This window comes from Cynara cardunculus (assembly GCF_001531365.2).
Source record: "Cynara cardunculus var. scolymus isolate 2C chromosome LG 15, CcrdV1, whole genome shotgun sequence".
NCBI classification, from domain to species: domain Eukaryota; kingdom Viridiplantae; phylum Streptophyta; class Magnoliopsida; order Asterales; family Asteraceae; genus Cynara; species Cynara cardunculus.
Genome location: NC_037542.1, coordinates 16,734,032 through 16,747,301, shown reverse-complemented (window position 1 = coordinate 16,747,301; position 13,270 = coordinate 16,734,032).

Here is a 13,270-nt window from a genome sequence, read left to right as displayed (position 1 = left end):
CCAACAAAATAAATAATTATTATCTTTATAAGAAAATTATATTATTAAACCAAATATAAATTACTTCGTTATTGTACATAAATTAAATTATAAAAAATTGAATTAAAAAATTACACAAAAAAATGAGGAATTTCAAATAGTTAATTTGATATTAATATCGATATATTTTTGTCAAATTTTTATGACATCTTCAAACATATATTTTATTCAAAAATAAAAACATCATCGCTTTTTCAAAATCATATAAAGTCATATTATAACATTGATTGAGATAAAGAATAAAATAAAATATGTATTTCGCTGCATTGCACGAGTACACTTCTAGTGTGTATATATATATATATATATATAATAGAAAACACAGACAATAAAATTTGTTCAAAATAAAAAAAGTACAAGACACCACACACAGACACTCATTTGACATAATTTAGAAGTTGAAAAAATGAAAAGGCAAAAAAATAGAAGAAATGAGAGTAGTATTATATATGATGATGATTGTGCATATGGTACCCTGATCATCCCTCTTCTCCTCTCTAAGTGGTGTAATCATATATATATATGCTGATGGAAATTCATGAATTTAGCCCTTAATGCAATCAATTGCATTGCACCCAATTTGCATTATTATTATTCCTCTCCACCTAACAATAACCATTTCTAAGAAATTATCACACTCTAATATATATATATATATATATATATATATATATATAAACTTTGGATCATGTAAACTAGTAAGACTACATTTTTACATTTGAAACTCTGCAGCACCTGTGAATGTAACTTTTACAGTGTTTTTGCTGTGAAGATACAACATTTTTTACTTTCACAGCATTTTAATATGAAATTTCAAGTGTAAAAAGTGATCTGACGAAAACAGATTGGTCTCACATGAACCCAACTCACATGTGTGTGTGTATATATATACATTAATACATTATCCATCTAAATTCAACATTAGACTTAGAAACTAGTTCATGCATGTGTGTTTCTATGACAAACAAGACACGGAAGATATAATTCAAAATGGTTAAATTTTATTATGAAGAGCGGGATAATAGATAATCAAGATAATTGTTTCTTGAAACTCTTGTTTCAAATTGTTATAGACAACTCAACAATACATCATGCATGTGGGATACACGTATTTCCCATTCATATATATTATGATAACATACTATATATATATATATATATATATATATATATGGAATTTAGCGCGTGTAACATCCTTAAATATGAAAAAATGGACTAATTTAAAATTTTCATTAATACAACGAATAAAGGGTAATTTTTTTTTTATATTAATCAATACTTGAATATTGAATCTAGAATCATCATCAACAAAAAGATAGACAAAGCCTTACACAAAGACTAAAACAAGGTCGGGTGTTACTATAACGCAATAACTGTTGCTATCTTCAAAGACAAAAGACATCAACGATAAGCTAAAACCTTCTCATGCAACTACCGAGCATTCATCTCATCACGGTGTCGCTAGTACCATTTCCCCACGGACTTGATGCATATGTAGACAAATGACAAATATATACATTGTGATACATTTTCTAAAGCAATGAAAATAATGAAAATACATAATATGATACACTTTGTAAAACAACGGAAATACATCGTAGACATTATCACTGTGATAAAATACAACATATACTAGATAATTAAAATTAATCATTATTTCTTTAAAAGAATTAATTAAATCTTTTGATAAATTGTTATAAATAAAATTACTAAATTACTCTTTTTAACTTATTTAAAAAATATCTTTAAATATCTCAAATAAGTGGTTTACATTAGATCTCACGGTTATTACATAGTTCTCATTTGATTAGGCTTATATATATATATATATATATATATATATATATATATGAAGGGAAGATGTAAAGAGTATTGTAATATTATATGTATAGTATGTGACATTCTATATAATCTAGAAGTGGGTTGTGAACAAAATTGTTTATAAAGAAGGTTTCTAAAATTGAATGTAATCCAAACATGTAAGTTGTTGAAATGATGATTGGTTCAGGGTATTTTGGAGTGTTGTGAACATAATGGGCCATCAAAAGAGGGTAGACTTCTCAAGCTAACACTTGACTCTTAACCTGCTTTCTTCAAACAAAGTATCATGAGATGGGAGATGGATAAAAGGATTAGAAGTTTGACGATTCATTGCCCATGTGACACCATATATATATATATATAGACTTGGGATCACGTGAGACCAGATTGTTTTCGTGAGACTCGTGAGACCACCTTTTTACAATTGAAACTTCACAACAAAATACTGTGAATGTAACCTTCACAGTGTTTTTGCTATGAAGGTTCGACTTTTTTAAACCTTCACAAAGTCTTTGCTGTGAAGTTTCAAGTGTAAAAATGTGGTCTCATGGGTCTCACGAAAACATGCTGGTCTCACGTGAACCTAACCCTATATATATATATATATATATATATATATATATATATATATATATATTATGTTATTATGTATAGTTATCATGATTCACCCCCACTACCCCCACACACAGTAGCACCTATATAATTCAGCATGCAGAACTTTGATGACCACCCTTCTTATTAATAGGCAATCATGTTTCCATGCAAGATTCATTACTAAAGCCACTTCATATATCTTAAGCCTTTCATTACAAAAGAAAATCGCAAATCCGTGTTTTAGAAAAGGATTATTGTACACGTACAATCATAATCATGGGTGGTCCTACGTAAAGGAATACGTGTAACATCTTAGGTCAACCGTATCAGATATTGTCCGTACTCACAGTTTTAAAACGCATCTGATAGAGGAGGATTTCATTCCCTTGTGAAACAACCTTAGTTCCCCTCCTCAACCGATGTGGGATCTTATAGTACGGTGTCCCATGCCAGCACTTCACGGTGATGTCATGTTTGGAGAATTTTTATGTTCTTGTCGGATGCTATCATATGGTCATGGTGTACCCTTTATCTCTTAAAATTAAACCAACAATTGAAGTTTCAATTATAATGGCAGAGTTGGTTTCGGTCGCTGAAATAAAGTATCTTGCTTGATAGGTACAGGTTTTTTGTCTTCTTTTTAACAAATTCTCGTATATTTAACTTTAAATTAAATTTTGATTTGTATGCATTTTCCGAAATTAAGCAAAGAAAATTAAGAATCGAATCCTCGACCTTCATATGCAAATGAAAGGGACCAACCAATTGCTCTACGAATTTCTTTTTCTATACGATTGAATACTTGATCGTTTAAAAAAATCTATAACCACCCCTCATCGTAATTTTCAAAAAGTTAATTAATTTGCTTTAAAAATTAAAACAACGTAACCAAAATGAAGATAATTTGAACCCCACATGAAGATATGTTAATAAGTGCACGAAATAATTGAATATACACTCAATTCCTAAACAACTTTTTAAAAAATAAAACATGATTTAACTTAAAAAAATCTCTCTCTCTCTCCCTCCTCTCTACCCTCTTCTCTTTCCTCTCTCTATAATATACATGTACCCATACACTCTAAATTTACGAAATATGCACCGTGAACACCAACTAAAACAACACAATTAAATCTAAACCTACCACTTGTAAACACATTGTGGACACTCTAGTACAATAATTCTTAATGTTATTTATATTATATTCACAATGTATTCACCTTGTGTATATATTTAATTATATATATATATATATATATATATAGAGAGAGAGAGAGAGAGAGAGAGAGAAGATGTTTATTTTGCAAACCACGTTATTTGTACAAACCTCATTCAACCAATCATAATTTTTTATTTTTTTGTAATTATGAGAGGTTGATTAATCATTTTTATCTTGTGGATGGGTGTTCATCATGCACATTATCATCTTTATTATTTTAATTTAGAAAAATACATGAAACGGTTTCATTAAAATTTCATTAAGTATTATATGAAAAACCTCATCAAAAAAAGTATTATATGAAACAATTTCACAAGATTAAACTATTTCATGAAAAAATTTCATAAAATTAAACAATGAAATCGACGGATAAGGGTGGTTTGCACGATTTCTACAAATTGGGTAGTTTGCATTTGATCACTCCTATATATATATATATATATATATATATATATATATATATCGAGATCGAGAGAGAGAGAGAGATCGTTTCAAATGCAACCTATTACATTTGTACAACCAATGCAACCCAATAAATTGAGATATTTATGAAAATAATAAAAGTTCATTTATTATGATTTGAATATTTATGGAAAATGAATATGATTCATTAATTATGATCAATACTTTATATTAAGAAATAATCAAAAAATTTATAAAATCACATATTCATCAAATTAAATAGACGGTTAAAATTGAGTTGTATTGGTTATACAAATATAAAAAGTTATATAATAACACATCTCTCCTCTCTATATATATAAAAGATAAAGAAAGAAGAAAGAGATATTTATAATTTTTTTAAAAAAATACAGTAATTAATTTAAATTAGTGATTTAGGATAAATATATGAATGGGTTTTAAGAAAAACCTCCATAGGTTCAAGTTGAAAGACAAGTAGACAAAAGCATGCATGTATTATTCCGAAGCGAGAGAGTGCGGACAAGACACTTTATTTTCATCTTTAACAATTAATAACATAATAAATTATAATTTTCAATTATATAATAACAGCTTCAAATTCTCCCACAAAATAATAATAATAATAATAATAACAGTAATTATAATAATAACAATAAGTAATGATTTATTTCATCAGACAATTATTTTTCTCTGCATTAGTACTGTTTTCATATTAATGTTAAAAATAGTACACGTGAAAATTGAAAATTATTTTTTATTCAATTATTTCTCAAATTTTCTTATTATAGAAAAAATTATTGAATTCAACCAACTTTAGTAATAATTTTATTATTATATTTATTGAGTTTCATGTAACATATAAAATTATGAAAACAATACCACGATGCACCGACAAACACAAGCTTTATAATCTTATAAAAATAGTTATTTTTATTTATGCTGCAAAAACTAATTTTTTTTTTAAATTCACGTGAATGCTCAATGTAGAGTATAGTATATGGACCCTAGTGATAAGAAACATCAAAATAGAGGGACCAAATTCATAATTTTATCTTGACTTTTATATATTTGAATAAAATAATTTTTTAATAAGTGTGGTTTTTTATTTTTTAATTAGAGATGTATGAAAAACCGATTAATTGATTTTGAACTGGTAAGAAAAAAAACGGGTCAAAAAAGGACTGGCTAAAAAGAACCCGAACCGAGGACTAGTTATAGATACAAAGTTGTTTTGGTCCTGAATTTTGTACATGGGTTTCATCCTTAAATGGCTAATTTTCCCTCCATTTTTCAGATCTAATTGGAACAATTGAGAAGTAGGAAGACTTTGGCGATTCATGTCAAAAATGAAAATTTGAGGAACACTCTATGTGCATACAAGTAATTTATAAGCGATAATTGCGGTATGCACATATGTATAACATGCACACAGACATGAAAAACAAGAAACAACTTCAATTATCTGTATACACATGTGCATATCGTCCAGATAAATGGTTAGCAATGCATTCATTAGTTTTTTTTTGTTCTTTTTGTTCCCCTAATGCAAAGAAAATTTATAAAACATCTTCAATATATGTGTATTTTCTTGTGTGACTTTGACTTTAAACTTAACATACAATAAATAGAATCAGTAGTTATTAGAAAAAATATTAGATGCTTTAGATCTTAACACGAATCAACTTGATCACTTAAATAAAGTAAAAATCGATGAAATACGGAAAAAAAATCAAATTGAAGATTCGAATGATATTCAAAAAGAAAAAAAAACCTAAGACGTCAAAAATTAATTAGTTTACAATTTTATACTTTAACTAATTTTAATATCTTTGGATTAATTAGTTTATAGTTAAATGAGAATTGAAAATCAACTTTATTTTTTTATATATGTACCTCCCTAAAAGGATTTACTAGGACTAGTTAAGGCCTAGATAAAGACCGGTTAGAATCGCTGGTTTGAATTTTTATGACTAATAACCAGTTATAGCTTGCAGATTTTTTGGCCCAGTCATTTTCTTTTTGCTAAAAAAGAACCGATTTTCTAAAGACGCGTTGAGACCCGGCTAAAATCCTGGACTTGTCTTATGTAGAAACATTTCCTTCTTCTTAGGCTTTTCCATTTTGTTCGTAGACGATGGTTTTTGGCCTTCCTTTTGTCATCATTGCCACTCTAAATAATATAATATAATATACATATACATACATACATACATACATACATACATACATACATACATACATACATACATACATACATACATACATGCATGCATGCATGCATACATACATACATACATACATACATACATACATACATACATACATACATACATACATACATACATACATACATACATACATGCATGCATACATACATACATACATACATACAGAGAGGGGGGTTGGGTTTCAATGAGAAGTGTAGTTATGGTGAGAAACGTAAGAAGAGATCTTCATTCTTACATTAATCATAACAAAATGTCAACATTAATGAGGTGCACCGATACACTGGAAGAATCCGTTGAGTCTTCCAATATCAATAGGTTGATTGTTTCGCTCATGTATCTTCCAAAAGAAAAAAAGATCTATAAGAGGATTTCCAATCCTAGCATCAATAGGAGGGAACATATACTCAATTTAAAGAGATCTATTCACTTATAAAGTGCAATTCATAGGTGAGCATAAGATTCAAAATGATCAAATGTTCAAATCTCTTCTTATGTTTCTCAACATAACTTCTTTTCTCACACGATCATTCGTCTATTTTCTTTATATATATATATATATATATATATATATATATATAGGGATGCTTCTGATGATAAAGGTAAGAAGAGACCTCTTAACCACAAGAGTGGTGCCTGATTGGTTTGAACTTGTCTCCAAAGGTCAAAAGTACCTGGAGGTCCCAGGTTCAAATCCAAGAAGGAATAAGAATCCTCTTGTGGCCACGGAGGTTCAAATGCGGTGACTCTAGGCTATCTGCAAAGCAGATGGTCGACCTGGGATTAGTCGACTCGCATAGCGGGTTGAATATCCAGGTTAATGAAAAAAAAAGATCTCCATCATTGAATCAATCACAATTGAAAATCAACACTAATGTTGTGCACCGAAATGCACATGATCAATTCTCATGATAAGCGTAATTCATGGTGTGGGGTGAGATTAAAAGTGATTAAAGGTCCAAATCTTTTATTACACTTTTCACCTTTAACTCTTATTTTTATACGATTATTTGTGCATGTGTGTGTATATATATATATATATATTTATATTTGCATGTATATATGTGTGTGTAGATGAAGGTTTAAGCGAGAACCTAATTGTTTAAGAAAATAAGAAAAATGTCGTTAATGTACAGAATCACATGTGATTTTACATTAACATAAAAAAAAATGGAAGATGATGACTTTTGAACCTCATTGATTTTGTACGTGAATATATATATGAATCATGTATGATTTTGTATGTGAATGTATATATATATATATATATGAATCATGTATAATTTTGTATGTGAATACATATATATATATATATATGAATCACGTATGACTAGTTAAGAACCGGATAAGGACCGGTTAGAATCGCCGGTTTGAATATGGTTCAATTTTTTTTACTAATAACTGGTTATAGCTTGCGAATATTTTGGCCCAGCCATTTTCTTTTTGCTAATAAAGAATCGGCTTTTGTAAGACAGGTTAAGAACCAGTTAAAGTCCGGGACTTGTCTGATACATAAAACATTTCCTTATTCTTAGGCTTTTCCATTTTCTTCGTAGACGATGGTTTCTGACCTTCCTTTTGGTCATCATTGCCATTCTGTATAATGCACACACACACACACACACACATTTTGATAAAAAAAAAGGAAGTTATGGTGAAAAACGTAAGAAGAAATCTCCACTCTTGTATTAATCATAACTGAATGTCAACACTAATGAAGTGCACCGATATGTACCCGATCAATTCCACTTCTAAAGTGCAATCCATAGGTGGATATGAGTTTAAAAGTGATCAAAAGTTCAAATCTTTTCTTATGCTTCTCAGCATAACTTTCTTTCTCACACGATTCTTCATCTATTTTCTTATATGTATGTATATATATATATATATATATATATATATATATAGGGATGGTTATGATGATAAATGTAAAAAGAGATATCTACTCTTGAATCAATCATAATTGAAAATCAACACTAAGGTTGTGCACCGAAATGCACTGGGGCAATCATCATGATAAGCGTAATTCATGGGGTCAGGTGAGATTAAAAATGATTAAGGGTTCAAGTCACTTCTTACACTTTTCACCTTAACTCTTACTCTTACACGATCTTTCATGTGTGTGTATATATATATATATATATTATATTTGCATGTATATATATGTAGATAAATGTTCAAATAAGAACGCGCACTATATAAGAAAACAAGAAAAAGATCGTTTATATGATTTTACATTAACATAAAAAAATGGAAGTGGATGACTTTTGAATCTGTATGATTTTGTACGTGAATAAATATATGAATTATGTATGATTATATATATATATATATATATATATATATGAATCAAGTATGTTTTTGCACATAAATTATATACAAATAATGTTATTTTTTAACTTGTTATTATATATGTATGTACATGTATGATGTATGTGTAAGTGAGAGAGAGAGAGAGAGAGAGAGAGAGAGAGAGAGAGAGAGAGAGGACACTGCACACCTGGTTAAAATGATTTCGTCAGATCTAACATAAATACAGACACCATAATTACCAAGCTCCGACTACTATCTCATCATTTCATACTCTCACTCTCATAAATTAATAATACATTATTTTATAATTATATTACTCAATATTAAATATTTAATTTATTCATTTCCAAACATATATGCTCTTGTAACAATGATTTAAATTGAAAATAAAAATGACAGGAAATACATTTAATTTGGATTCATGAAAAAAATATATATATAATCAAACCTTTTTTTTTAATTTTTTGTTCCCACTGATTCTAAATTTCTAATATATCTAAGTAAACACTCCCTAATAGTATTATAAAAACATAAATTATAACAGGGTTGATTCTACTGTTTTTATTCGATTATGATTTTGAGAAATATAGTTTTAAAAAGTTGTTTACCAAACACTTACCCGGTAAGTGCTTATCGGTAAAATTTAACACTATTATTTACTTACTGGGTAATATTTTAGTCTACCAAAACGATGTCGTATGCAAACAATTTACCCGGTAATCGCTTACCATGGTAAGAGTCGTCGCCTTCACTTACCTGATAAAACTCTGGGTCCTTGTCTCGCTCTTACCGGATAAGATTCTTGGTACTTACCATATCTATCCAGTAAGGTAATATGACTTGGTAAACACTTACCCGGGTAAACCATTGGTAAATGGCCCCTAAGTTATGTTTAGAAAGATAATTATTCATAGTTTGAAAACTTGTACATGTTTATATTTTGAGGCATTTTTCAAAACATATTTTTAAAATAGACATATTTTAAATTATAAAATTTTGAATATATATATATATATATATATAAATATAATATTATGAAAATTTGTTTTTAAAGTAACAATAATTAATCATTAAAATTATGTGCAAAAGATGTAGTTGACCTATTTATAAAGGAGATAGAGCAACCCCTTCATTTTAGCATTAGAAACTACAATCAGAGGTTCCGTTTGTACCCTTTTTCATACTCTTACAAAATGTGTACCTTCACCCCTTCTAAATGCAATACCAGCCTTCTCTCTGTTACTCCAAAACCTAAATCTAAACCAAAACGCATTCGGATACAGCTCTCTCGTCTGCACAGACTCAGCAGGTACATTACTTTACCTTATTTTCATAATGGCTGTCCAGAAAGCTTATTCATCCATCGCTGCTCTACTTTTTTCATTTTCAGAACAAAAAGAGCTACTGACAACGATGAAAAGAGCAAACAAGAAATGGAGCTCAAGAACTTGAAGCTATACATGGAGAACATGAGCATCTTGAAAGACAACGAGATACTGAGGAAAAAAGCAATCCAACTCCATCAAGAAAACCTATGTTTATTATTGGAGCTTCAGAAAAAACTATCTCCTTTACATCACGTACAACAATCTGAGATTTCATAAAACCCTGTTTTTCCTGATATATATATATATATATATTATATATATATATATATACTTAAGTTGTTGCTTTGTAATTGCATAGTTGGTTAATAAAACAAGTGTTTTCTTCCATTTTCTAGTTGGTCTATCTCAACTGGTGTTGTACTCGACACTGTAATAGGTATATTATGCATTAAAAACGTTTTTTTTACTATAAAAGGAAAGATTAGTTATTACAGATAATTAAAATAATTAATTATGTTATTATATCATTGATTAAACCTTTAGATATTTAGATTTTTGGGTTCTAAATATCTGAAGAGTTTGAAGTAATGATTTCACTGCGATATAATTAAAACAAATCCAATTCTTAGTACGCAAAAGATACGTAAATGAGAAAATCATTAGTACAGTTAACAGTTAAAAAAAATCCAACGGGAACGTTAAGGAGTTCGATATACAAGAATCGTGTAGGTAGAGCGTCTTCAATATTAAATCCTTAAAAGAAATTACATTCAATTTTACAGCAGACTTATCTATCTTGGAGATTATATTATTAATTAAAGATTTAATAAAAAAATTATGTTTTTCTAAATATTTAATTTCAAAGTTTTTTTTATCGATGCGAATATAAAAGATTCTCTCTCATGGTAATAATTTTGGTGGCATCCTCCAAATTTGAAGAATTTCACAATTTCATTTCTATTTTTTTTAGAGAAAGATGTTGGAGAATTTATTGAAATGAAAATTTGGGTTTTTGAAAGAATGAATTCATGATACTATATAAAACCAAACAGTTTTCTTTATTATCATTTTTATTGATTACTGTTTAATATCTTTAATCAAACATCCGTCTAGATTTATGAAAACAAGAATGGATATCAAAAAGCATAATATCATTTGAAATGCGAAGCATAAAGCTACGAAAAGTCAAAATTGGATTTCTGTACAAGTCTAAAAGTTGATGTATATGTAAGAGGGTTAAGCATCCTAAAGCTTTGACTAATGCATCAAAAGTTGAAATTCTCACGTGAAGGCATTTAAGCTAGACATAATAAATAAATAAATGAATAAATAGATAATAATAATAAGAAGAATGAAAGCAAAAGTCGAGAAAGTTTGAGCTTCTTATGATGCATAACAAAAAGTCAAGAAACCCCATGATTTCCAATTTCACTAAATTCAAAAACTTTGATAACAAATCATCCATTTAAATCTGATCTTAAAATACGTTCAAAGAACCTTCTAAATTAAGCCAAAATTATGCTTGTAAACATGACATATTATATAAAGTAACGGTTGAAACTTAAAATTCTTGACTTGTCAGCTTTTACGGTATAAAATTAAAAAAGATCTAAATGCATCTACGTGAGAGATCTTAGCGACAAACCCATATCTCGTATATGACTGAATGGATTAACCTTGATCCCTATAAAATCATAATCTGATAAAACTAGTAAAGTGCTAAATAATACTGTATTTTTATTTTTTATTGGATAGAAAATAAAAGGAGGGGACCAAGAGTGACTTTTAAGCCTACAACAATCCAAACCAATAAAATTTGAGTGTGTTAGCTTGCACTTTCATCATGACTAGAGAATATATGAACCATCTTATGCCAAAAATTCTAAGTTTATAATCATGTCAAAAACCCTAATGATTTACTTGTTTGACAACACATCCATAGAGCCCAAGCTCACAGATAACAGGCTAAGAGCCCAACTGAAGAGGCTTAATTGGGCCCTTTTCCCACATTGGTTTGCAATTGCATGGATCCCCTTAGAGCCAATAGATTGATCCAAACCCATATAAGAAAGAGACCATGTAAACGATTAGAGCTTTTAACGAGTTACTTATTTTGAAATAGAGGATCTTAAACATAAAATAAAACCCGTTTAACTTGCTTAGCGCATATGTACGACTCAACTCGTTCAGAAGTTCGGTTAATTTTGCGAATCAAGTCGAGCAGAACCAAGCCTTTCGTGCATACACTTTTTTGAGGCAAACATGCTCAATGTTCATAAATCATATAATAAATATATAAAAGTAATCGAGTTCGAGCCAATAAACAACTTAATTGATCACGAGTTTGAGCTTGTAAATGAGCATCGAGCTCGAGCTTCATCCCTACTTTAAAAAAAGTTAGTGTGTTATTTTTTTGAACCGTACTCGAATAACCTACTACTCAACTCAGTTTGACTTATTCATCTCCCTAAATCACACATAAAGTCATCGCTTTTGAATTCTTGAAAAAGAGTATTAATATAAACCAATAAACATAATACAAATATTCAAATCATTATATGTTTGTTTTATATTTAGTCTCTCGATAGTTAATTTTAACGTATCTAAAAGAATGAATCTTTGCGTTTCGTTTCTTTTACGCCTCTGTTAATTTTTGTTGGGGTTTGTCTCGTATGAAAATCAAAGTAAGCAGATTAAAACTTGATATATGCTATTACTACTTTCAGACAGAATGTGCTTAATCACCTATATGAGCTTAATGGTTGGTTTGGGTCAAATATAGATATGTATTAATGAATCAAAAAAGGGGTCTTGAACTGTTATTTACATTACAAGATTTAAAGATTGTTAACGTAAGTCTAACACCTTTTTTCATCGAGGAAACAATACGTTTCAAAAACATTAGATGTAAATTATGTTTATTATTGTAAATGACCCCTCTTAAAAATTGTGTTTAGCTCAAACTAGTTAGTAGTAAGTAGCTCATAATTGAAAATTAACTTTACCTTATCTATAATCTATACTATATTATAAAGCATTTGACAAAAACTTTTAAAAAGCACTTTTTATACGTAAAGTATTGTTTATTAATGCATATTACTTAAAACTCAAGATTACAAGTACATTGTGCGTAAGTACAACTTATTAAAGCTCCATATCTGAATTCGTGTAACTAACTACAGATAAACATAATCAAATACAAGATAAACATATCATTTTAAATATAAAAAATATAAAATATAATTATGATAATCATTGAATTCTAACATAATACTTAATTATTATCTTTATAAAATGTTATATTGTTA